Here is an 11,760-nt window from a genome sequence, read left to right as displayed (position 1 = left end):
TTTTCAACCTATACGACCGTATAGACCTATACGAGCCGTATAGGTGTTAAATGGCTCGTATTGCTATCTGATACACCATAAAACCTATACGGTCGTATAGAAAACTTTTGCAGAAATAAGTCAGCCTGCCTTTATCGCTGTCGAAAAACGACTATACGAGCCTGTACGATCCGTATAGTGCTACACGAGCCGTATGTTATGTACTTAATACATTAAAATGTAAGATATTAATGTATTTATATTTAAAATTGTGTCAAAAAAATTGTCTATACGACCGTATAACCCTATACGCCCCGTATAGATCTATACAGTCATATTAACATATTAATATTTAAAATTAAAAAATTGTATATACGACCGTATAGCCCTGTACAGGCCGTATAGGTCTATATGGTCGTATAGGGCTATACGATGCACTACAGACAATGAACGACAAGCTCCGACACAAACTGATATGATACAGGTGTTATACGATCGTATAGTCCTATACGAGACATATAAAAAAAATAATGATGTTTGAGGATCCAAAGTAGTTTGGGAGGATCCTAAGCCTTTCAAATATACTTGTTGACACATACAAATTTCGAAAGATCCCTTGATGGATTCCTCATGTCCTTCCTTAAAAACATGAAAACAAATCAAACTTTCATGTTTTCTAAAACTCCCGCGTTCCTTAATCCTTCACTCCACGAACCATTCACCAGCCTCCTCACCAAATTCTCACAAACCCACAATCTCAAATCCATCAAAACCCTTCACGCCCATATTCTTCGTACAGGACCCATCTTCATCTCATACCCACTTCAAACCAACCTCACATACTCATACACAACATGCTCTCAACAACCCACCATCCAAACCCTACAAACACTCTTCAATTCCTCCATTCTCACACACCCACTTGCCTTCAATTCAATCATATCTTCCTTTGTCAGAAATGGGTATTCGTTCATTGCCCTCAAAACCCTCTTGTTCATGCATGTTAAGGGTGTTCCGATAGATTGATACGCTTTATGCAGCTCGTTAACTGCTTCGTGTTCGATTAAAGATGTGGGTTTTGGAAAACAGGTTCATAGTTATGTCGTGAAATCTGGGTGGGGTTGTAGTGTGTTCTTAGGAAGTGCTTTGGTTGATTTTTACTCGAAATTGATGGTTGTTGGCGATGCACGCCAGGTGTTCGATGAAATTCCTGTGAAGAACACGGTTTGTGTAAACGCGCTTCTTTCGGGTTATACAGATGCTAAAATGTTTGTAGATGGTCTTGAGTTGTTTAAAACTATACCGGGTCTGAATTTGAGTTATGATAATTGGACATTTACGGTCGGGTTGAGTATATGCACCGGGCTATATGATGTTGGATCGGGTAGTCAAATACACGCGAAAGTAATCCGAACCATTCATGATCCGGGAACTGATGTGTTTCTCATGAGCTCGTTGATTGATTTGTATGGAAAATGTGGATTGGTAACCAAAGCTAAACATGCATTCAATATGGCAAGATTAACCGATGTGGTGTTGTGGACGTCAATGCTCGGCGTATACGGTAAAAACGGGTGTCATGAAGAAGTGATTCGTTTGTTTAAACAAATGTTAATAAAGAAAGTTAAACCAGACGGGGTGGCCTTTGTTACTGTTATTTCAGCTTGTGGGCACACGGGTTGGGTTGATCTTGGGGTCGAGTACTTTGAGTCCATGAGTCGGGATTTTGGGCTAGAAGCGGGCCCCGAGCACTATGGGTGTCTAGTGGACTTGTTTTGTAGGGCGGGTGAAGTTGAAAAGGCTTGGGATGTGGTTAATAATATGCCAAGTGAAGTGAGCGTGAGTGTTACGGTTTGGGGTGCGTTGTTGAACGCGTGTTGTGATAATGGGGATGCTGACTTGGGTAGGTTTGCGGCTCTAAGGGCGATCGAGTTGGATCCTATGAATACCGGGATTTATGTCTTGTTGTCGAATTTGTTGGCGAAATGTGGTTTGTGGGATGAAATTGAAGAGTTGAGGGAGGTGATGCAAGATAAAGTAATTAAGAAAGAAATTGGGTGTAGTTGGGTCGGGTTGACCCGATGATGACCGGTTTGTCTTGGAAATGGGTATGATTTGGAATCAAAATTGTAATTTCGTATCATTTATTCTAAAAAAAGAACAATAAAAACGAAAAGACAAAATGGCAAAAGACGTCCTTTACGTTTGATCCGATTTTTATTAGACGTCCTTTAATGAAAGAAATAGCAAAATACATACATCATGTTTCAAATTCCTATCATGTTATGTCCTTTAGCACTAACCCCGTAAACTTTTCTCGTTAAATTCAATCATGTGCAAGGCACATGAGGGTAGTTTTGTAATTTCAGCTATATATTTATTAACTAAAACTAAAAAGAATAAATATATATATATATATATAACCCACTTTCTTTTCTCTTTTCTCTCTCTCTCCCCCCCGCTGGCCGACACCATCATTTCCGGCAACCTTTTAACACCATCGCCCGAAACCCTCACTTCCATCACCAAGACATTATCCTCTTCTTCCCCCTCATCGAAGCCTAACTCTACCTCAATCGAAACCCTAGATTTATGCTAGAACAAATCAAACTCAACTACCATCGAAACCCTATTTTGAATCGATGGTAGCTAGGGATTCTCTGATTCTCCAAATTAGTTTCAAGCGCCGACGCAGGATTGACCGGCAAGTGTGTTTCCGCAACCAGAAGAAAATTAGTGCAGTCATCGGAGGTGTGGGTCCCAAGGATCAGTTTATGAACGGCGAACGAACCGTCGGAGTACAACGACGACGGTGATGGGAGCCACTGCACGGTGAGAGAAGGCCACTCGAGGGAGTGAGAGATGACGAGATCGTACAAGAAGGGAGTGTTCTTCGTCCAGACGCTGAATTCTTCTTCCACTTGGTAATCTTCGCCGCCGCCGGTGTCTTTTTCAGTCGCCATTTGGGTTGGGTGGTTTTCCCGCGCTTGGAATTAGGGTCTGGGAAATGGTGGGAGTGAGTGCGAAACCCTGTTTTGAATCGATGGTAGTTGAGTTTGATTTGTTCTAGCATAGATCTAGGGTTTCGATTGAGGTAGAGTTAGGCTTCGATGAGGGGGAAGAAGAGGATAATGTCTTGGTGATGGAAGTGGCGGTTTCAGGTGATGGTGTTAAAAGGTTGCCGGAAATGATGGTGTCGGCCAGCGGGGGGAGAGAGAGAGAAAAGAGAAAAGAAAGTGGGTTATATATATATATATATATATATTTATTCTTTTTAGTTTTAGTTTTAATAAATATATAGCTGAAATTACAAAACTACCCTCATGTGCCTTGCACATGATTGAATTTAACGAAAAAAGTTAACGGGGTTAGTGCTAAAGGACGTAACGTGATAGGAATTTGAAACATGATGTATACCTTTTGCTATTTTTTTCATTAAAAGACGTCTAATGAAAATCGGGTCAAACATAAAGGACGTCTTTTGCCATTTTGTCAAACGAAAACAATGCAATTTTCATTCTATTACTTTGGTTTTATTATACAAGCATCATTCTACTTTCACTCACAATCACATCTTTATTTGTGTTTCTTGTCACTTATCACAAGAAAAGATAGAAATAAATTAAAAAAAACACCCCATCAAATTTAAATACAAGTTAAACAAATCAAACATTATAGGACTGCACACTTAGCTGTTTACAACAGCACATTTCTTTCGGATTTCACCAGCGGTTCCCGTTTTCACATCGATCCGACCCATTTTCTCCATGGATAATGCAAACTCACTGAAGAAATTCTGAAGCGGTCCTTGCAGGAGTTGGTTTACTAATGCCAATGTGTTCGAGTTTCGAGTCAAAGCTGAGTCAGACTCGAACAATCCTCTACGTTTTAACAAAAAGTGTAGTAGCTAAGATCAAAAGTGTTACGACTCCCAGGATCCATCTCAACTATTGTTGTATTGTCGTTTTGTGTCCGACATTTTCTTGATTTTAGGTTGGCAGCATATTCACTATCTAGTGCCGGGTCTTGATCTCCCACACCCGTGAAATTGAATAGACGGTTTGAAAATGAGCTACAATGCGCGACTCCAATAGTATGAGCGCCTAAAATGGCAAAATTCAGATAAGTGGAGGTGACGGGTGACGATTTTAACTCATTTACTTATCAATAAGTTTATTTCTAACCGATCAAAGAGTAGCATCATAGAATTTAGTCAAACAAATGCATCAAACATCATCTTGTAGTGAAATGAAACTAACCCGAAAGCAAAACAAGATCCTTCACATCAAGACTTTTATTGGCAAAGCTTTGTATGAGGCTACTGGTGTTAAAGAATGGGGCTGGGATTTGGGCTAACGCCTCTGATGCAACCGATATCATTCCGTCTCTTCGGCCAGTTGGAACTCTCCAAAAAGGACCTCCCTTTATTGAAACCGAAGACGAGTCAGTATGTTAACGTTATGAGTTTGCTTCGTAACAATGAAGCTGGAATACTTACAATGGTAACGACGGAGTCTCTAGCGGCAAGAGCAATAATATCAGCACAAGAAACTATACCAGGGCATTCTTCTTCAAGCAAGTCTTTTATTCCATCAATGAAACCATACCCTCTTAACAGTTAAATTTGGGGGTGCCACTTTCTCTGTTTGATTCCCTGAGCTTGAAGTAACATTCAAAAGGATTGATGCATCACAACCCTATTCAAAACACCATGCATACATTATTAATTAGTCTTCGAATTAGGATAAACTCGTCTTTTTATGTGTAATGTGACCTCTGCCGACAAGTTCTAGTTCCACGATTAGACGATATTCGACATGTCAGAAGAAATCAAAATGTAACATTCAAAGCATTACAACCTTATTCAAAACACCATGCATATATTATTTTGAAAAGGCTAAATTGTTACTTTATGGGTATTGCGACCTTGAAAAGGGTAAAATTGTCATTTTATACGTATTGTAGCATTTGAAAAGTTCTAGTTCCGCGACTAAATGAACTTTTGACATGTTAGAATAAACCAAAGTATAGCATTCATACATCACAACCCTATTCAATATACCGTGCGATATTTAGTTATGAAAAGGTTTTAAGTCGATTGTCTTTTATGTGCATTGTGACCTCTGCCACCAAGTTCTAGTTCCACAGCTAGAGTTTGACATGTTACAAGATTCAAAAATGTAACATTCAAACATCACAAGCCTGTTCAAAAGATCATGCGATATTAGTTTTAAAAGGGTAAGCTCGTTCGTATGCATTTAGTGCCATGCGCTGACAAAACAAAACGTAAGGTTAAACAACCAAAACAAGAGATGCACACGGTCGAATGCTGCATTGTATATTGCAACACATTCATGCACGGATTCAGTTCATGGATGCATTGCTACAACATTCTAAAACCAAAATTAAAAAAGATAAAAGGTTGCACTAATTAACTAACTAACCCTGACAAAACAATCATGAAAATGCATTCTGATAAGAGCAGCCGCAAGCGATGGAGCATTCGGGATGTGCTTGTGAATATAATCTTGCACAATCTTTTCAGCTTTCGGGCATGAACTCCCATAAAACCCTAACTTCAGATCACCACGAACCGATCCAAAGATCACCAGAAACATGAAAAAGAAGTAAAACCCTTTCATTTTCCCACTTTTTCACTCAGATTCTGGGAACTAAGATCTTGAGTGTGGATAGAGTATGCAAGTAATGTCTGAATTTATAAAGCATGCAGCAGCCAAATAAAATATCAAGCTCATAATTGTTCAATAAAATAAGTGAGATTAGTTATAAGTTAAACGTCAGTCATGTGTTAATATAAGCAACAAGCCTCACCTAATACAGGCCATATGCATGTGTGACATCAAATTCTAACGCAGTCAATTATCCCTCTTGGATTAATTTTATTCATGGAAGATATGTTATATGGTTGAAAATATTATTATATAATTAATATGTGTTAAAAATCATTGTTGGCAAACTGGCAAGGAATACTACAGTAAATATTTGGTTGAGAATAGTTCAATCATGGTGGTTTTGGTAACCTGCTTCATTTTAGTATGCATATCCAACATTATATAGAACATGCAATTATGCAAATAATTATAGATGGCCATTTTCTAATCATTCATGTTTTTTTTTTCCTAATAAAGCAATGACATGTATTCAATTGAATAAATATGTATTATAATTTTGATTACGGTAAGTTCTTTTCGTAAGGGATAAGAAACAATATTTTGTACTTACAAGCAAGAGCGGACCGGCATGGGTCAAGTGACCCTAGAGTTTTTTAAATACATAATTTACAACTACCGAAAGTTAAATAACTCTATTGTTTTTTTCAATAATGATCCCAAAAGGTAGAAACGTGTAACATATAGTTGGAGTTCCTATTCATTTCTGACCAAAAGTAATTTTTTTTTAAGTTTGACATATTAACTTAACTATTTTTAGGGGGTGTTTGGTAGAAGGATTTGATTGGGGAGAAATAGAATTAGAAATATTTCTTTTGTTTGTTTTCTACTTTTCATTTCTATTTCTCTAAAACTAGAGAATTCCATTTCTCTTTAAAACAAAGAGAAATCCATTTCTCAGCAGCCTCCTCATAGCATGTCACCACCTCGTCTCCGGCCACCACCTCGTCTCCGACCACCACCTCGTTTCCAAGTCTGCAACCGCCACCCTCGTCTCCAAGTCTGCAACCACCACCCCGTCTCCGCCGTTCGCAGTGGTGAACACAAAGATGGTAACCGGTTGTAGGTTGCAGGTGGTACGGGTGAACGGAGATTAGGGTTTCAAGTGGTGGTTCGTGGTAGGTTAGGGTTTTCAGATGGTCGGGTGATTGTGGTCGCAGGTGGGTGACAGTGGTGGTGGAAATCGGCGGTGGTTGCAGGTGGCTTCTGATTATCATCATCATCATCGCCACCACAACCACCACCACAAAATCTCCAAAGAGGCAGTGATGACAGATCTGAGCCTCCTTTTTCTATATCTTATGTTCCAAAAATTTGAATCTTTTTAATTTCTTGTGTACTGTGGTTGAAGAAGGGGGTTTGGTGGCGGCAGCCGGTGGTGGTGGGCTGTGGTTGAAGAAAGGGCTGTGGTGGTGGTGGGGCTGTGGTGGTGGTGCTGTGGTGGTGGTGCTGGTGGTGGTGAGGCTGCGGTGGTGAGTGGTGTCAGGTTGGGTGGAGGTGGGGTTGGGTATGGTAGAGTTCTCTGTTTATTTTCTCGTGTACCAAACAAGAGAAATGATTCTCATTCTCCATACCAATTCTCTTTCTCTACAATTCCATTTCCATTTCTATTTTCTCTCCATTTCCATTCTCTGTACCAAACACCCCCTTAGTGTTTTATAATTAATATTAACTTTGATTATCATGGTTAAAGTAGTAGACAAGGATTGGTTAAACGTCTACAAAGAAAAACTTTCTTCTCCAAACAAGCAAAAGATATATTAACTTAAGGTTTTTGTTATTCTAGCGATGTTACACCAACCACACATATTTACTTTTATTTTCTAAAATATAAACATAGATATAAAATAAATTATATGCTAAGTTATAATAATATATTAACTTATATATCATTATGCACATATGCATATCAGCGTATGAATAACTCATTGTTTACATGCATTGGTTGTAAATATAATTTAGATAGTGATGATATTCATGACAACTATATCACTTTATTATGGTGTCCAAAACAAAGTTATCTAAAAAACGTGAGGGCTTATAATTACATTGTAGATTTAATATAGAAATATAAATTATAAGTTTTAATTAAACGCACAGGAACAAAAGGTGAAAACAAAAAGGCAGATGCATTTTGAAAAACTTAATTACTTTTTTTGTTTTGAGTTGTTGGAGAGTTTACTTTTGCTTTTGGAATGATATAATGCCAAACATTAGTTTTATGATGACATTATTAAAGTATCAGTATGGAAAAAATTTGGTAATTCTAATCTTATATAGTATTGGGTTTTCTTATCTTTAATGAATTTCTTTCTGAAAATAAAAACAGATTATTAGGTAGGCTAGTGGTCCATCAGTAATTTAAATAACCACTAGAAAAATGTAACTATAAAACGGTGTTCCTTTTCCATTTTTATGCATGTTGGATAGTTGTTACATATCAATCATTCATTTTTATAGGTATTGGGCATGCTTATTTATGATCTTATAATGTTAAATTACTCGGTGAGAATGGGATGCTCATTACCTAAGATCCAACCTTAAATTCACATAAAAAAATCGACTGGTAAATAAACTATTCATCTATATTGTAACAATTTTATCATTTAAAGAATTTCAAGTTTCTAACAACGTCGATATATTATTTAGTATTTTTTTTAATATTTATATTATGCAATCGGTTTTGTCGTTAAATGGGTTCGAGTAAGCAAACACATATGCTGGGTATAAAACTGTATAGATTTTGTCGTTAAATGGGTTCGAGTAAGCAAACACATATGCTGGGCATAAAACTGTATAAATTTTGTCGTTAATGTAATTGTTCATGAAAAACTAAGTTACAACCATCAATGCAATTACCGACAATAAATGTACCCCGTTTAAATTATACTCATAACAAATCTATTGGTAGGTCCAGAGGATGTTATGTGAGCAAATATAACTTCTGTCCTAGGAGATCAAGAGGTTACTCTCACTAAAGTCTAAAACTCTTGGCTTCAAAAATATATTTTGCAGTTAAAGTTTAGAGTGTAGAGATTGGAGTCTAGTAGTCTAGATAAGGTAATACGGCTAAGAGAAACAAAGCAAACAACCATATAAAATGAAACTCATTTTTTGTAAGGAATAACTATGTCTGGTTTAAGTCATTCGACCAAAAGAAATATGATTCGTACTTGTAAGAAAGGTGAACCAACACCATGGTCAAGTGATTCCGGTTATTTCTTTCATTGTATAGTTTATAATACAGAAAGTTGAATAACCGTGTAGGTTTTAAATAATGATCCCTGTAGATATTTGCTTATGGAAACACATAATGCATATGGTTCATGTATTGGTAACCACACGCCATTGAAACAACCTGGGTTTGAATTCTATACTCCTTGTTTTCTTTTTCATTTCGTTTACAGCTAAACATTTAAAATAAAGGCCAATCAATACATTAGGGTTGTTAGTTTGGGACAAGATTAAAATGTATACAAGCGCCGGATACAATTGTAACTGGTTGTGCTAGCATCTAGTTATGATTAAAATAGCAGCCGCTGATTAGTTAAACATATATAAGCAATACTAGCTTAGCTACCCGTGTATTACACGGGTTTAACAATTTAAATTATGTAAGTAATAAAAAACTCAACATATATGAAATGTTTAATAAACATGCATATCCCAAAATTACATTTGAACCATAAATCATTTCAAACTTCTGTAAATAGATGACATTATTAATTTTTTTTTTCTTGTTACCTAAATCACCACTGCATGTCACAAATTTTAACAACTCAGACAAATTATACATCCAATGAGATATTATTGTGGGTTAGCATATAACCTAATTAGACTAACATATGTACCTCTTCAAACTTCTTCATGATTTGATTCTTCCTTGACCCGTTAGTAAAGATGCGCAAAATGTTATTTTTAGAAATTTGACATCTATCAAATAAACAATACATGACAAAAAATATTGACTTTGAATATAATCCGAAACCAAATTTTAAATTTCCAAAATTAGTCTTTTGATTTGTTAACAAAGTCATGACCCCAAAGATTTGTCACCAAAGTCATGACCTGAAAGTTGAAACATACTTTGGTCCGTTAACTCTTTTTAGATAAAAATGCTTTTAACCTACATCAAATTTTGAATCGATTAACAATATTTTGTAGTAAAAAAACGTTGTTCATAAACTGCCCTTGCTAGAGATTATAACCTGAAATCGATTTTTTTTTCATATTGTCCAAAACCCTTGATTCAGTTTTAACTAATCTATTGAAAAATATTGGCTATGACAAAATACTCTTTTGCACTCGAAAACTATAAAATTCTGATTATCGATTCTTATTTTCTTAGCTACTTTGTTGCTTTCTCACACCTCTTGTTTTATTACTAAAAGGGTAATTATAATAGTAATAATCTTAAATCTTATCTTAAATATATATATATAACAAAACCTTTAAAAACTCTCCAGTGCCTTCTACATTCTCTCAAAGCCACCAGATTGCTTTATTTGTAAACAGAGATTTCTCATGCATTTGATCTGAATTTACGGGTATGGGTCTCACCAAACCCAGATAGCCATTAGATGGGTTATAATATCTCATTAAATTAAAAATTAATCTCATCAAATATTTGATATGAAAATCCTATCAAATTTGGATATACTAAAAATAAATATATGATTTTTTTATAAACTATCAAATTAAAAAACAATTTATAGTAAAAAAAATAAACGGGCCATGGGTCTAACCAAACCCAGATAACTTTTAAATCGGGTTATAACATCTTATTTATTTGTGAAACCCTTTCATCATCAAACCCTAAGTATATTATTTATTTTCTTATAATAAATAAAATTAAAATTAAAAAATATATATATATATAAATATTAGAAACAAATAACGTAAAACAACCTCCGTAACACAGTGTGACATTTGTTAATTTCGGGTTATTTTATACTTGTATTCTTAATGTAAACCCGACCCGTTTTGTATCCCAAACATTTCGATATTATCAAAATGATGAATTGTATGTTAAATATTTGTTTTATAGTTGTTGGATAAAAAAAACACCCTTTTCGGTTCTTAAAATTCCCGGAAACGCTCAAAACGAACTCCAGGGACTAAAACTACCAAAATGGAGACTTGAATGACCCATTTGTAGTTTGTGCTTTCTTGGGTTTATAACCAACCCATTTTCATGAAACACCATTTATGAAAGACCCATTCAACTTACCATATATATACACACTCATCTTCTTCATTTGTGCTTGCTCATTTCTTCATTTCTCTCTCAAATTCTTGAATTCGAATGTTGTTTTTCATAAGCTAATCTTTCATTTTAACTAACTTCTCAATACTTAAAGCTTGATGTTACAACATATATATAATATACACTCCTTGTTTACCTTCGGTCTTTCATTTCTCCGGTCTCAGCCAGTTGAAATGTCGGGCTAATAAGGCAAGGTTACATGGAGGACTTTGTAGTCCTTGTTTATATATTTAACAAATCTAACCATATAACTTGTTATACTTGCTTAAATTCTACATATTTTAGTTTATTGTTCATATTTGTCAAGTTCCGTGGTATTGGGTATGTGGTGACTAGCCTCGGTTTCATCCCGAGTTGAGAACCGAACCAAAAACCGAACTTTTGTTTAAAAGCATTATTGTTAACTTTTTGAATGTAAAACTTGAGTATTATTATTTATAAGTTATTTTACAAGTTCCATGGTAATTGGGTATGTGGTAACCATCCTCGGCCTTATTTCAAGTCAAGGACCGAATCAAAAACCGAACTTTTGTTTAAAAGCTTTATTGTTAACTTTTTGAATGTAAAACTTGAGTATTATTATTTATAAGTTATTTTACAAGTTCCATGATAATTGGGTATGTGGTAACCATCCTCGATCTTATTCCGAGTCAAGGACCGAACCAAAAACCGAACTAAACCAAGTTCACTCGCTTAAGACACACAAGTGTGTTTTTAGCCACCAAAACTCATATTTTTCTTCAAGATTATATTTTAAATCAATTTTAGTTAATTTCTAAACATACTTGGCATGTCGGTAACCAACGTGATCTTATAACAAGTTCG

The 11,760-nt window shown here is 35.6% G+C and overlaps 3 pseudogenes across 1 annotated transcript; 1 reads left to right on the top strand and 2 right to left on the bottom strand.

Annotated features, from left to right (window-relative positions):
• The first annotated feature begins 564 nt into the window (after window positions 1-564).
• LOC143554088 (pentatricopeptide repeat-containing protein At1g77170, mitochondrial-like) lies at window positions 565-2,068 on the top strand (annotated as a pseudogene).
• A 526-nt stretch (window positions 2,069-2,594) lies between these two features.
• On the bottom strand, window positions 2,595-2,942 carry LOC143554111 (WD-40 repeat-containing protein MSI2 pseudogene; annotated as a pseudogene).
• Window positions 2,943-3,635: 693 nt separating this feature from the next.
• Window positions 3,636-5,665, bottom strand: LOC143554087 (peroxidase 3-like; annotated as a pseudogene). The gene is made up of 4 exons (XR_013138935.1): window positions 5,424-5,665; window positions 4,478-4,676; window positions 4,239-4,401; window positions 3,636-4,082 (listed from the first exon to the last, which is right to left on the bottom strand). The product of XR_013138935.1 is annotated as a peroxidase 3-like (transcript).
• Between the last annotated feature and the right edge of the window lie 6,095 nt (window positions 5,666-11,760).

Source organism: Bidens hawaiensis, unplaced genomic scaffold (assembly GCF_021521415.1).
Source record: "Bidens hawaiensis isolate Kalapana, Puna unplaced genomic scaffold, B.hawaiensis_p1.1 tig00017496_1, whole genome shotgun sequence".
NCBI lineage: Eukaryota > Viridiplantae > Streptophyta > Magnoliopsida > Asterales > Asteraceae > Bidens > Bidens hawaiensis.
Note: the sequence above shows the minus strand (reverse complement) of the source record. Positions and strands in the feature narration are given on the sequence as shown.